The sequence below is a fragment of the Sinocyclocheilus grahami genome, unplaced genomic scaffold, assembly GCF_001515645.1.
Source record: "Sinocyclocheilus grahami isolate Dianchi unplaced genomic scaffold, SAMN03320097.WGS_v1.1 scaffold1908.1, whole genome shotgun sequence".
NCBI classification, from domain to species: Eukaryota; Metazoa; Chordata; class Actinopteri; order Cypriniformes; family Cyprinidae; genus Sinocyclocheilus; species Sinocyclocheilus grahami.
This window is the reverse complement of record NW_015507087.1, coordinates 70325-86231: the sequence shown is the minus strand read 5'-3', so window position 1 is coordinate 86231 and position 15907 is coordinate 70325. Positions and strand designations below refer to the sequence as shown.

At 42.5% G+C, this 15907-nt stretch overlaps 1 pseudogene; it reads right to left on the bottom strand.

Moving 5' to 3' along the window:
• Positions 1 to 3294: 3294 nt before the first annotated feature.
• LOC107573267 (uncharacterized) lies at positions 3295 to 7027 on the bottom strand (annotated as a pseudogene).
• Between the last annotated feature and the right edge of the window lie 8880 nt (positions 7028 to 15907).

The window sequence follows — 15907 nt, the reverse complement described above, 5'->3', positions numbered from 1 at the left end:
AAATTTGACATTGAAGTGGTGCATACAACATATTTGCCCACCGGCAACTATAGTTGCTGCACAATCAGATACGATTTTAAAGAAAATAAACCTGGCAAAAATAAATGCAGAACATGTTCACATAGAACACTATTAACATGACTATATGCATGAAACCATTCAGAAAAATTGGGGCACAAATGGGTTAAATGTCACAAGCCTACAGATTTTTGATTCGAACACAAAAATCATAACATACAAAGTCAAAAGGCAACACAGTACAATCAGCGCATCATAACCAAAACTAGATCTCTAAACTCTCAAGACTTCATCCCACCTCTACCCGTGGAAGTCCCTCCCATACCCGCCTCATCCCCCCTCCCCATAAACGGCTTATACCAACTTACTAAACTTGCCAAAAGTGTTGAAAATAACTTTTGAGGCTCTAAACCAGGCAACTGCTTCCTCAGACACCTCGGTCGCCAATCCCATAAGATACGCTTCCCTTCTGAAATAGTAACCCAAACTACTCTTCTCCGCTCCTTCTCCATATTTCCCAACCCTACTCCATACAACACTAAGTCCTGTGTAATCAGCGGTCCTCCCCACTTCCTCCACCACCCAGCGACTGCTTCCCATAAAGACACTGCTCCTGGACATGACCGCAAAGCGTGCTCAATGGTCTCCTCTCCTCCACAACCCCCTGGGTATAAAGGAGATCTGCCCTGACCATGTCTATATAAACGCTCCCGCACTGGGAGCCTCCCTAAAGCTGCCAACCAGTTAACATCCTTACACCTCCCTACCAAATAATCTGGTTGCAAGGACAGCCAATTCACTTCAATTGGAGGCCCTGCCCCTCTAGATTCTCTAGTAGCTGATTCTCTCACCGAACTCTCCCTCAGCCTCATATACAGCTTACTATGATTTAACAACAATGACTCCATATAAAAGAAAAAAACAACTTCTCCATTCTCCTCCCCTGCCAAAAAGGTAGGGGAAAAACATAAGCCAGATGATTAATATTAGGCAACACATCCACCTTCACTACCTGTACTCTACCCCATAGTGACAAATCCCTTACACTCCACTGGCTTATTTTGGATTGCAAAGATTCCAACACCCCCTCCCAATTTTTGTTGTGCACTAATCACCTTGAAAAAACAAACACTCAATTTTAGTACCATCCTGACACAAGGTATACCCTATTGGAATCACAGTCCTCTTACTCCACCATCCTACAAACATCACTGAAGACTTACTTACATTTCCCTTAGCACCTGTGGCTTCAGAAAAACTATGCAGAATCTCTCCTGTCACTACAAAATCTTTTTCAGTGGTAAAGAAACTGTCATATCGTCTGCGTACGCCAACACTTTTGCCCTTATCCCTCCTCTGCCTGGCAATCCTACACCAGTCAATGCTGCTGTTAACCATAGCTGACTAATCAGAGGCTCTAAAGACAGTATATAGCACAAGGGTGACAAAGGACACCCTTGCCTCACACCACCCAACTGTTCCACTGGTTCAGAATAAAACCCGTTTACCCTAATCTGACTGAATACCTCGCTATACAAATGCCGGATCCAGGCTCTGAACCCCGGGCCAAACCCAAGCTTCTTGAACACTGACCACAAAAAAAGAATGGCTAACCTTATCAAAAGCCTTTTCCTGATCAAGGCTCAGGATTGTCAAGGGAAGCTGATGTTGCTCTGCTCAGCTGATCAAATCCCGGATCAGAACAAGATCAAGGCTGCCTGATCTCCCTGGGACCCCACAGGTTTGATCCGGAAGGACCACCGAACCTACTATCCCCTTAAGCCGCAAGGTTAAACTTTCGTCAGAATCTTATAATCCGTAGTAAGTAAAGTTATTGGCTGCCAATTTGCCAAATCCTTCTTCTCAATCGTAGCAAGATGGCGGCGCGTTCACACGCTGCGGCTTCTCTCTCTCCCGACAGAAATGTGTTTTCATGTTTTTTGTCTTGTGAGTCGCAGTGTTTTTGTACGTATTCGTCGCGTCTATCTGTCCTTAAGCGCGCATACAGTCGTGAGTTTCTGCTCGATGTCGGCACTTCCGCTCCCTTCCCTCTTCTCCACACTCATCCTTTTCCACTGCTCGCCTACGCCCTCTTCCTCCTGATAACTCCATCTTGCTATCTCCATCCCCGCTCTGATCAACAGTAATGATGTCAATTGCATCCAATTGAGACCATGTGAACCTTGATGGATCATTGGATTGTGGAGTGTCCTGATCACCACTCTTAATTGGCTCCTCTGCAGCACCTGAAAAGATTTCAATCAGCCATTGGTGATTGAAACTGACTGTCAATAATCATCCGGAACGGAAATTTCCATTCACCTTGGCGAGGGGACCTCAAATCGTTCAAAGGTTGCGTGACCGAGCTTGCTAAAATGGCTTTAACTACAGAAAGGAATGAGATTACTTCACCCAAATCGGCACACCTATGCACGGGCTCAGTCTGAGGTCAGGTCAAAAAGGGCGCTGCGACTGGCCACTTGGTGGTGATGTAAGGTGAAAAAAAAAATTTAAATTAAATAGGACAAACAAACAAACATGAAAACAGTTACAGCTAGGCAACAGTCATTCTGATCGACTTGAAAAGGGAGGTCTGTGAGAAAGTTGAACTAAATTTTGGTGTCGGGCCACCAGGGGCCGACCTAGCAAAGGAACGATGGGTGCCTTCCGTTACTGGCCTGCGCTGTGCCTGACCGAGGCTGCAAACTGCCAAGCGTTGGCACGAGCCAGCGCTTCCCAACCCTGGTTTTAGATTACTCCTTTTAACCAAACACACCTGATTCGACGCATCAGCTCGTTAGTGGAAGACTCCAAGACCTCAGAGGAGAGATCTCAATAAATGGCAACCACTGCATCTGCGAGGGCAAACCTCCATGGGAGCCAAGACAGGGCCCTCATTACTTGCTCTGCTTTTCATCACAATAAGTGGCAATCCCCGAAAAGGGGAAGCACACCATTACTGGAGACACTGCAATACCAGGCCAATGCGTGGAGTGGACGGAGCAAGCCCTGGCTCCAGCTCCGTGATCCAAAAATCCATTTAATTTGCAGTCCCCGGGTAGGAGACGTATCAGATATTAAACTGATAAGAACAGAAAATAAATTTTTTTTTGTCAACATCTAGCATCTTCTTTCAATCAATTACACATACAAATCACAACAATTAAAACATACAATTCAGATGGTTTCTCTTTTTCAGAAAAAAAATACGGGCGGACTTCCTGTGCGACCCTGGCGCCCCAGTCCAAATATCGTCATCCGGTACCCCTACAGCATTTATGTTACCTTTAGCTCACATGCATGGAAGGGTACCGTAACGCGCTTCCCCACTAGCAGTTTTCTGGTGGCCCAGATGGCATCCTTGATGGCGCTCAGAGTGAGTCAGAGCGAGGTGAATTCTTGTGGTGTGAGGTTCTTCAAGCCCCGGGCCACTCCAAGGATGGCAAGCTGGTACCCTATCTGGGCCCCACCTGCTATTAGGCACGGGAAATACAGGGAGCCGGTCTTGGCCCACAGGTCCCGCGCAGCGCTGCACTCCCAGAGCAGGTGACGAACGGTCTCCGGGGCATTGCACCCGGGCTGTGGGCAGATCGGGTTTTTGGCCATGCCTCTGGAGTGCATAACCACTCTGACCGGGAGGATCTCATGGGTAACCATCCACGCTAGGTCCTTGTGCCTGTTCTGGAGAGCCGGGTGGGCAACGTTCCTGCGAACTTGTTTTGCCTCTTCTAAAGTTAGGCCTGGAACTGGGCTCACTGGTTCCCGGTCCTGCACAAAAGAGACAAGAGCCTTGTGGTCAGTTAAAACTGTGACATCTTGATTCTCTAAAAAGTGTTTCTTTAAAAATTTCTTGATAAAACAGTACTGTTTTGGGAGGTTAAAAGTCACTGGGGTCGTCAAATCTGTTGTTAAAATTTTTAGGGCTCTTAAGTAGGACCCCATCCAAAGTCTGGTCATCGCTGCAGTCTTGTTATCTTTTGAAGGGGTCAAAGCATATTTGATGTGAAGGGCGGTGAATCGGCTGGTTAAAAACAGGTGGGGATCAGGGAGGCCTTTCCCCCCATTCTATGGTCTCTTCTTGATGACCTCCCTCTTTAACCGTTCCCACTTGGATCCCCACACGAAGTAAAACACCGCACTCTCCAGATCCAACAGAAAGTTTCTTGAGGGGCTAAAAACAGAACACACCAATAAAAGCAAGGGTAAGATCACAGCTTTAAAAATTAAAACGTTGCCTTCAATGGTCATCTTTCGCAGTCCCCAAAAGCCCAGTCTTTTTCTAACTATCAGGTCAGTCCAATTTTCCTGTCTGTCCCCTTCTTTATAAAATTGAACACCTACAACCTTAAAATTTGTCTCTTTAAAATCCAAGTCTAGTCCGTCCATGTCTACGTGTCTCCACGACCTGAAGAGCTAGGCCTCGGACTTATGTCTGTTAAGCTTGGTGCCAGACTGTACCAGCCAGTCAAGTCCATCGCTCTTCATATCAATAAAATGTCAGTGGTTAAAAGGGTCACGTCGTCCATGTATAGAGTACAGGTTGCTGTCAGTCCTTCCTTCCAGGAACATCCAGTCCATTGATCCATTTGTCCCTTTTCAAAATCTGTGCTAGTGGCTCAATACAAGCGACTTATAGCAAAGGAGAAAATGGACATCCCTGACGGACGCCGCTATGAATATCTACAGCTTTGGATAAAACCCGTTTACTAGAATTTTGCTGACTAGGCCACTGTACAGCAGTTCCACCCAGGCTATAAACCTCCCTGGAAACCCCATTTTTTGCAGTACCTGAAACAGGTAAACAGGTACTGGTGCGAGACACGATCAAATGCTTTTTCAAAATCTAAATTTAGGACTACTAGACAAATGTTTCTGTCTCTCACGTAACAGATGGCATCCCTAATCAGCACTAAGCTGTCCGTTATCTTTCTTCCCGGAACAGCACAGACTTGATCCAGGTGGATTATGTCCTCTAAAACGGTCGACATGCGTGTGGCTAAAATTTTACAAAAAAGTTTTCAGTCAAAATTGAATAGCATGATCGGTCACTAGTTTTTCAAGTCAGTCTTATCTCCATTTTTATACAGGAGAGAAACTATCCCTACTCTAAAACGGTCAGGAAGTCTGTCAAAGATTTCAAACTCTTTAAAAACAGTCAATATGTCTTAAAATGTCCCAAAAAGTCAGATAAAACTCTAGGATGAGTCCATCCATTCCTGGGGACTTCCCCCTTTTAAAATCTTTAAGAAAGAGTCAAATCCTGTGATAAAAGTGAATCTTGACTGTTAACCTGTTTCTCTAAGACATCTAAAACTTCCTTTTAAGGTGTCATTTTCTACTTCTTTTTGGCAGTATAAATCTTCATAAAATTCTGTAACCCCACATAAAATTTCTTCCATCGTGTGCACTTCTCTCCCACCTGTTTTTAAAGATTTTATTGTCTCTCCCCGTGTGGTTATCTTTTTAAAAAAATATCTTGTGCACTTTTCCCCTTCCTCAATATCTCTTTCCCTGCTTCTTAAAATGACACCTTTGCTTTGAGTTTCACTCAAGACTGACATCTAATTTTTTACTTTTTTAATTTCTTAATTAAAATCAAAGCCGTTGTTTAAAAGGTTAAAATATCCATGTAGTCTTTTTTGCAGCCCCTTCATGCATCTTCTCTCCCTGTTCTTTTTGTCTCTCGTCTGGTCCTTTACCATTTCCCACCACCGTGCACGTGAGTCGAAAAGGTCTTGGAGGGTCTCCCATTGGCTGAAATGCTCCCTATACTCTCTAACCCCTTCCTCATCCTCTAGTAGGGAGCAGTTCAGCTTCCACAACCCTCCACCTACAGTCACACCCGTGGGGAGTAAAAGGGTGCAAGACAGCATTAAGTGATCAGAAAAAAGAGGGGGGACAATGTAGCATCGGTTGGCGGGCAGTCTCTTGTAAACATGTAGTCGATTCGAGAGACTCTGGTACCATCACCACTGAACCAGGTGAGGCCCTCCTCTCTCGAATGCATAGTTTTAAAACAAGTCTACTAAATTTAAGTCTCTAACTAAACCCTGCAATAAAACCGACGTTTTGTCAAACTTAAAACCCTCCCTGGCCCTCTTTCTATCTTTTTTGATTACACAGATTACACTTGTGCCACCACAAGGGGAACCCTACCTAGCATGTGGGGCTGCAGGTCTTCTAAAAGTTAACATCTGTCGTTTTTGTCAGTATACCTGTACACATTAAAAATGTTAAAATTTTTGTCTAAAAAAGTCAGATTGGCTAAAATTGTCCGTCCATCCCTTAACACAGTGTTTCCCTTCACCAAGATATGTGGGTTACCTATTAGAATTGCATTTGCATTGCATTTTTGTTGCCATTGGAGCCACTCCAGATGGAGGGCCCCAGGGTCCACATTTCTTCCCATTTCCTGTAACTTGTTAAAAAAGGCAGAGTGCACTCTTGCAATAAAACCACATCTGATTTAACAGTTTTTTTAAAAGGATAAAATGCTCTGTGCTTGCAGGTGGGATCTCACACTTCTCACATTGATTGTAGAGATAGCCATGAGCAGTGGGATAAAAGGGATATGAACCATAAAAGAAAACACATTAAAATAAGAAACTACAGAGATATATTTAAAATCAAGTTATATCTTGTGTCACCTGTTCCTCCTCTCTCCCAATTAAATTAGGATCTGTGGGACAAGTGCTCGACACATCAGGTACCACAGAGCAAACTCTTGCGGCTCCTTTCGTGATGATGTTCTTAACTTAATATGCAGAAAATAAACTTAATTTGGAGATTCTGCGGGCCACATATGGTCTAGATCTTCCGATGAGGAACTATCTACCTGATGCAATACCCTCAGCCTTTTCTCCTCCGTTTCAGATAGAGGAGTTCTCACAGACCTTTTCTGCACTTGAGCATTTGGGAGTGAACAAACAGTTTAACTCCCACTATCTACCCCACTAACCTCCAAAACAGTTTTTAGGGAGAAAGCCGTGTCCTCCTCTTCATCCTCCATTTGGTCTCCACTCTCTTCCAGGGGAAAGGCTTCCTCCCTCTGTCCAACACCAATAATTGACTCCGCCCTTAAGGCCGCCCCACTTCCTTCTTTCTGTCCAATCCCTGAGGAAAACCTCCAGGCCCACCTGCTCGTTTGTCTGCTCTTTTGGTGGGGTGGCTATTTTGTTACTTTTCAGGTAATTGGCAAATTTTTGGGGACAATCTCTGCAGAGGTGGGTTGATTCCCCACAGAGGATACAACTTCTGCCATTTTGACACTCTTCAAAAGTGTTCCCAATTTCTCTGCACTTCCTGACATGCCTCAGCAAGATGTCCAAGTTTGCCACACTTGCGACAAAGCTTGGTCATTTCTTAATAGCGTATGTAACCTCTGTTCTCCCCCAACACAATTATAGAAGAAATTTGACTCGGGCCATGGTAGCTGTTGGGATCTGCCCATTGTTTGATGGGCACTCTACACGCACAGCTCCAGATGCCATTCTCATCTAAAACCTTGACTGGTTGTCCCCGAACAGAGCAATATCTTGCTAACCACACTGCAATATCCTCTCCACTCACAGTTTCATTAAACATCCTGACAATCACAACTTTCAGTGAGCTATCAGTTAGCTTTTTTTTTTAACTGTGAACATGGAAAAAAAATGTACATGTAAAATTGATTGATTGATTCATTCATTCAAACCGAGACCAGAAAGTGTTCAACAAAAAGCAGATGCAAAACTTACATCAAAGCTGCGATTCTGAGGCAGAGTCAACAAGCAATTTATTTCCATCACCTTAACCCTCTGGGGTCTGAGGGTGTTTTGGGCCCTGGAGAAGTTTTGACATGTCCTGACATTTGTGCTTTTTTCAGTTGCTAATAAACATTTTAATGGCTAATTTTAGTAGCACAATAATCAGCACAAACTGGGCTACAATCATATGTGGGCAGCATGTATGTATGTGATTGTGTTTTTGAGAAAACAACGTTTATGCGTGCTTAGTGAAAAACTAAAATTTTAAAGTCACTTAAATAAGGCCATAAAACACATACAGAACATTTGTTCACAAGACTTTTGAGAACTGGGTCTTGAAGTCTAGAGTTTTTGCTTCAGAATGATGTGAAAATCATCTTGTTTACTCACTCACAGAAAACAATATATTGATTGAACTTTTCTAAGACACATTTTGTGTAGAAAAGGTATATGCGAGTAGGCGTGAATGATCATGTATACTGATGTGATTCACACCTGAGAAGACAAAGGCCTGCATAATGAGCTGCATAATGAGCTGTCAGGTGTGTGACTGAGAGGGAATTGCTACAAGAAAGAATGAGGAAAAAGAAATGTATCTATTTTTTGTTTGTAGTTTATTTAGAATATATATAACTATCACATCATGTTGAGAAAGTCTAACTAGTAAAATGTGTACAAGTTATGTGAAAACTAATACAAGTAGGTTAATAAAAAAGACTTACTCATGTTTATGATCACTGCTGGATCAAGCCGCTGCATTGTTTTTTCCTGAGGTAATCCAGCTTTGTTTGCTGTGATGAGGGCGTTTACACGCCGCACGCTTCACGTGGATGATTATAATATCTATAGCGCTCAGCGCGTGGGCGTGGTCGCATTAGATTAGATTTTATTTTATTCTACTCCTATTCCATCTATACCACACCTGTATATACAATTTATTCTTTTTTTGTGGTTTATATTTATGCATGTGTATTTTATTCACATCTCACTTTTATTATCTGTGTGTAGTTGTTGTCTCCGTGTACTGGAAGCTTGTGACACTAAAACAAATTCCTTGTATGTGCAAACATACTTGGCAATAAAGCTCTTTCTGATTCTGATTCTGATTAAATATAATGAAGGGAGACGTGAAAAACTGGACATCGCGTTGGTTTCATATGGATTACTTTATCACAGAATATTTGCTTTCGATAAGACTTGCTTAGTTTAAAAGTAGACATGTCAAGCTTTCTATAGATATATCTCTCATGTGTCTTTGTTGAGTATTTGCTGAGTTACAGTTCATTTTAATGACACGTTTCTAAAAAAAGATCACGCAGACCAAGGCGGCAGACAGCACACCCTGTTTGTTTTCTTTATTTTATAAATGCACAAAGTTCTGTTGTTATTATGTGTGTATACAAGTAGACCACTTACAGATTCGATTGATGTGTTGCTCTTATCTGTAAGATCAAAACTGAAAGTGTAATTTAAGTTCTTTTCTGTGTTATCAGGAGAAGATGCCACAAAACACGTATCCGCGTTAGTCGACCCCAGAGGGTTAAGCCTAGTTTCCCAATTCTCGTGTGCACTATTTCTCCTAAAAAAGCAAATACCCAGAATCTTCATGCTGTCTGGGCACAAACTATATCCACCTGGCACAACTGTTCTCTCTGCCCACCGGCCCGCAAACAGTGCCGATGACTTATTCACATTTACCTGAGCCCATGATGCCTTACAAAACTCCTGGAGGATCCTGTCAAAATCTTGCTCAGAGGTCAGGAAAAGTGTCATGTCATCAGCATGTGCCGCAACCTTTGCACTTATTCCCCTCCCACCAGGCAAATGCACTCCTGTCAGGGATGGGGCTGAACGTAGTGCCGCCATAAGAGGCTCAAGCGACAAAATGTGGAGCGTAGCAGACAAAGGGCATCCCTGCCTAAACCCCACCCTGTTGTCCTACCAGCTCAGAATAAAAACCATTCACCCCTATTCGACTCTTCACCCTGGTGTATAACAGTCTTACCCAGGCCCTGAAAACGGGATCAAACCTCAACTACTCCAAAACTGACATTAAAAAGGCACGACTTACTCTGTCGAATGCTTTCTCCTGGTCCAAACTAAGGATTCCCAAAGATATCTGGCGCTGTTCAACCCAACTAATGATATCCCTAAACAAGGCTAAATTCCAGCTGCCAGACCTACCTGGCACCCCGCAAGTCTGATCAGGATGGACGACTAAGCCCACCACGCTTTTTAACCTCTCCATTATGGCCTTGGCCAACACTTATACACTTATAATCTGTTGTGAGCAAAATTATTGGCCTCCAGTTTGCTAAATCCTCTTTCTTCCCTTTCTTATACAAAAGGGTCACAAAGCTAGTCCGCATAGTCGAAGGCAACTCTCCCTTTCTCAGACTCTCCTGATACACCTCCACTAGCTCTACCCCTACCAAGGGCCAGAATATATATTATACACACACATATACACACACACACAAAGAAAAACAAGTAGATAGAATAGAAAAAATAGAAAGCTAGTGTTTGTTTGTTTTTTATAAAAAAAAAAATAAAAAAAAAGATAAATATAATGTAGAATTAAATTAGAATAGAGAGTGCTAGAGTTAGAGGGTCAAATAAAGGTGGAACAGATGTGCTTTAGTCGTTTCTTGAAGATGGCTAAGGACTCAGCTGCTGGGATTGAGTTGGGCAGGTCATTCCACCAGGAGGGAACAGTTAATGTAAAAGTCTGTGAAAGTGATTTTGTGCCTCTTTGAGATGGCACAATAATACACCGTTCACTTGCAGAACGCAAGCTTCTAGAGGCACATAAGTCTGAAGTAATGAATTTAGGTAAAGGGGTGCAGAGCCAGTGGTGGTTTTGTAGGCAAACATTAATGCCTTGCATTTAATGCGAGCAGCTACTGGTAGCCAGTGCAAATTGATAAACAGAGGTGTGACATGTGTTCTTTTCGGATCATTAAAGATTAATCTTGCAGCGGCATTTTGGATTAATTGTAGAGGTTTGATAGAAGAAGACCTGTTTGATGAAGAAGTTATGGTTGATGAGCCTAACTGGACTAAATTTTGATAAAGTGATGGGTTTGTTGAAACCACAAGCAGTTCTGTCTTAGCCAGGTTGAGTTGAAGGTGATAGTCCTTCATCCAACGGCTGAGATTTTATTAAAATTATTTTTATAATGCTGAGAATCTTATTAAACAGTCAACATATTATATGTGTGCACACACATATTGTGATATGTTAAAAATTGTTTACTTATTTTTCATATTGACCTTAAAACCAATATCTTTCTCACATCACCCATACAGAGAGAGAGGGCAAAAATGAAATCGAATACCGAATAAAATGAAGACGAAACGGACTCAGACGAAACGGACTCAGACAAAAAGGCATCAGACGAAACGGACTCAGACGAAAAGGCATCAGACGAAACGGACAGACAAAAAGGCGTCAGACGAAAAGGACTGAGACAAAAAGGCATCAGACGACACGGACTCAGACAAAAAGGCCTCAGACGAAACGGACTCAGACGAAAAGGCATCAGACGAAACGGACAGACAAAAAGGCGTCAGACGAAAAGGACTGAGACAAAAAGGCATCAGACGACACGGACTCAGACAAAAAGGCCTCAGACGAAACGGACTCAGACGAAAAGGCATCAGACGAAACGGACAGACAAAAAGGCGTCAGACGAAAAGGACTGAGACAAAAAGGCATCAGACGACACGGACTCAGACAAAAAGGCCTCAGACGAAACGGACTCAGACGAAAAGGCATCAGACGAAACGGACAGACAAAAAGGCGTCAGACGAAAAGGACTGAGACAAAAAGGCATCAGACGACACGGACTCAGACAAAAAGGCCTCAGACGAAACGGACTCAGACGAAAAGGCATCAGACGAAACGGACAGACAAAAAGGCGTCAGACGAAAAGGACTGAGACAAAAAGGCATCAGACGACACGGACTCAGACAAAAAGGCCTCAGACGAAACGGACTCAGACGAAAAGGCATCAGACGAAACGGACAGACAAAAAGGCGTCAGACGAAAAGGACTGAGACAAAAAGGCATCAGACGACACGGACTCAGACAAAAAGGCCTCAGACGAAACGGACTCAGACGAAAAGGCATCAGACGAAACGGACAGACAAAAAGGCGTCAGACGAAAAGGACTGAGACAAAAAGGCATCAGACGACACGGACTCAGACAAAAAGGCCTCAGACGAAACGGACTCAGACGAAAAGGCATCAGACGAAACGGACAGACAAAAAGGCGTCAGACGAAAAGGACTGAGACAAAAAGGCATCAGACGACACGGACTCAGACAAAAAGGCCTCAGACGAAACGGACTCAGACGAAAAGGCATCAGACGAAACGGACAGACAAAAAGGCGTCAGACGAAAAGGACTGAGACAAAAAGGCATCAGACGACACGGACTCAGACAAAAAGGCCTCAGACGAAACGGACTCAGACGAAAAGGCATCAGACGAAACGGACAGACAAAAAGGCGTCAGACGAAAAGGACTGAGACAAAAAGGCATCAGACGACACGGACTCAGACAAAAAGGCCTCAGACGAAACGGACTCAGACGAAAAGGCATCAGACGAAACGGACAGACAAAAAGGCGTCAGACGAAAAGGACTGAGACAAAAAGGCATCAGACGACACGGACTCAGACAAAAAGGCCTCAGACGAAACGGACTCAGACGAAAAGGCATCAGACGAAACGGACAGACAAAAAGGCGTCAGACGAAAAGGACTGAGACAAAAAGGCATCAGACGACACGGACTCAGACAAAAAGGCCTCAGACGAAACGGACTCAGACGAAAAGGCATCAGACGAAACGGACAGACAAAAAGGCGTCAGACGAAAAGGACTGAGACAAAAAGGCATCAGACGACACGGACTCAGACAAAAAGGCCTCAGACGAAACGGACTCAGACGAAAAGGCATCAGACGAAACGGACAGACAAAAAGGCGTCAGACGAAAAGGACTGAGACAAAAAGGCATCAGACGACACGGACTCAGACAAAAAGGCCTCAGACGAAACGGACTCAGACGAAAAGGCATCAGACGAAACGGACTCAGACAAAAAGGCATCAGACGAAATGGCATCTAAGAATGGACTCTAAGAAAATTTAATTGATGGCTCTATCTGTTTGTATTTTTTTAATTCTCCACGCTAGCAGTTTTCCTGATTTTTCCCCCTGATCATAATAGGACTGTTTTAGCCACATTAAATTCTTAGATATTTTACTACTAGTTATTTCATTATATTTGGCTTTTAGTAAACAAAGTTCTTTCTGCTTTGCAGGGTCATTGTTGCTAAACAGATGCTGTTCCAGTATTTTAATCTGTTTCCCCAAGTTTTCTAATTGTGCCCGATAAATTTTGGATCTATATCTTGTATAACTTAATAGCTCCCCTCTAATATATTCCTTGAAGGCCTCCCATTTAACTGAGGCACTCGTCTGATTTGTATTGAATAAAAAGTATAGGTCTATTTTATTATCCAGAAATTTTACAAAATCATGATCAAGAAGCCAACTTGCTTGAAATCGAAATCTGGGAGGGGGGAGTACAAGATTATCTATTTGGATTGTAAACGTAATAGGAGCATGATCGGACAATAGGATACTATCATACCAACTTTTACCTACCTTCGCCACCAAACCATTAGAAACTAGAAAATAATCTATTCTTGAAAATGTTTTATATGTATTTGAAAAGCATGAATATTCTTTCTTGCTTGGATTGAGATACCTCCAAATCTCAACTAAATTTAAATCAGTCATATACTTCAAAATAGTTTTTTTTGTACTGTTGATGGGTACTATCTACTCCTGAAGAACGATCATACTCTGGGTTTAGTACACAATTAAAATCTCCTCCAATTACATAATTTCCGGGATATGTTGATATATTGAAAAATAAAATTCTGAAAAAAGGTAGGGTCATCTACATTAGGAGCATATATGCTTATTAAATTAATATGTGACGTCAAAATTATACCATTAAGAATTATGTATCTCCCTAAGGGGTCTATATATTGCTGTTTTAGCTGAAATGGAACGGACTTGTGTATAAGAATCATAACTCCTCTGGCTCGAGAGGTGAAAGATGCATTGAAAACTTGTCCTGGCCATCTCTTAGTAACTCTACTAATATCTTCTTTTAATAAATTAGTTTCTTGTAGAAAGATTATGTTTGATTTCATTCGTTTCAGTCGACCTAGTACTTTAAGTTTTACCAAATTATTTAGTCCTCTTATATTCCAGCTACAAATATTTATCTCCGAGTTATTAACCATTTACCTACTTATATAACCATGTAGATGCAGCTGTGCCTGGGCGTACGATATAGAATATAGAACAGAAGGAAAAAAAACAAAAAACAACCAAGCTTACATAAACAATCCCCCGCCATCCCACCCCACCTGCATTCCCCCAAATGGAAAGCATAATAAACCCCCTTACAATGAACTTTGGTTATGAAACATGGTTGGTCCATATAATATGGAGCAACATTTAGCAAGCCTGCTCTCATTACTATCATTCCCGGGCTCGCTACCCAATGAAGAACATAACTGGGCCATGAATTTTATACTAAATCCAATTCAATTTCAGTTCCACGCAAAATTTAAACATCTTGACAACTTGAACATAGAAATTATAGTGTATCCTTAACTTTTATAACTAAACACAGAGTTCAAGTCCTTATGAGTCCACACTTACTTGTGTTACAGTGTTTAAGCAGTGGTACGTACTGACCGAACAAAGTCATCCGCCTCAGCGACAGATTTAAAGACATGACGCTGGCCGTCGTGCGTGACTATCAGGTGCGCTGGGTAAAGCATCCCGTAACGAATTTCCATGTCTCTAAGTTGTGCCTTTACTCCGTCAAACTGTCGCTGTCGTTGGCGTGTCTCCGCTGATAGATCTGGAAAAAAGCTAATCTGTTGTCCTTCATATCTTAACTCCTTCATTTTCCTAGCCGCCCTCAAAACCTTCTCCCTGTCCTGGTAATTCAGGAACTTCGTCACGATCATTCTTGGAGTTGACGGGCGGTTCGGGTTAACTTGTCCTACGCGGTGCGATCGTTCGATGACCGGTGGAGATCTGAACTCGTCCTTCAGAATCATGGGGAATAAATTCTCAAAGAAGGCACACATATTAGATCCTTCTGTTTTTTCGGGCAGGCCAATTAGTCTCAGATTAGAACGCCTTCCTCTGTCCTCCAAATCCTGTACCTTGTTTCGTAGAAATTCTGTTGTTTCTTCCGAGTTTTTTAACTTTGTGTTGAAGGGCTGAGACGTCCTCTTCAGTTTGTGCGATCCTCTCTTCAGCCTCTCCTATTCTTTGCGCTTGTGACAGTAGATCTGATTTTATGCCGTTTATAGCGTCCGTGGTGTCAGTGAATTGTCTCGAACAATCGGCTTTCAAAGACTGAACCGCACGTAGGATATCGCCGTTTGTGGCCGTGTTATCTTCACTCTGCGGCTCGGCTAGCTTCTTGCTAGCTAGCACCTTGCCTTCCTCCTCCATCTGCCCAGACGGCTTCGGATTCGGATGCTGTGCAGGTTTGGTGGTTTTGGGTGGCATTTTGTCCCGCCAAACTTTAAAGTGTTTTCAAACACTTATTATATGAGTTCTAGCCTTTCTGAAAGAGTTTAAACGAATATTCAGCAGCGAGCCCGATTCAAGCGACTTATCAGCTGCGCGTCATAACCGGAAGTCGCATCTGATATATTTTAACAGTTTTATTTAAATGTCACACTAATTAAGTTATATACAGAAGAGAACATGCATTTTGAGAGTCTTGTGTTCACGTTTAAAAAGTTAATTAGCCATATTGCAACTAGCAAGTTTTTATGTTGGCAAACCGTAGTAAAATTAAAACGAATTCTTCTATCTAAAAACGAGTTAGACTGCTTGATTAAAATGTGATTGTATTATATAAAATTTTGAAAACAATACAATTAGTCAGTTAATCAGCTACCTCGCCTTAGGCCAATCAAAGCAAGTAATATGGGCCGGAAAATAAGTAATTAAGTAATTATTTTATATCATTGTAGATAATAGAAGTTTTTTATATATATGTACATACATCTAAAACAGGGATGGGCAACTGGCGGCCCG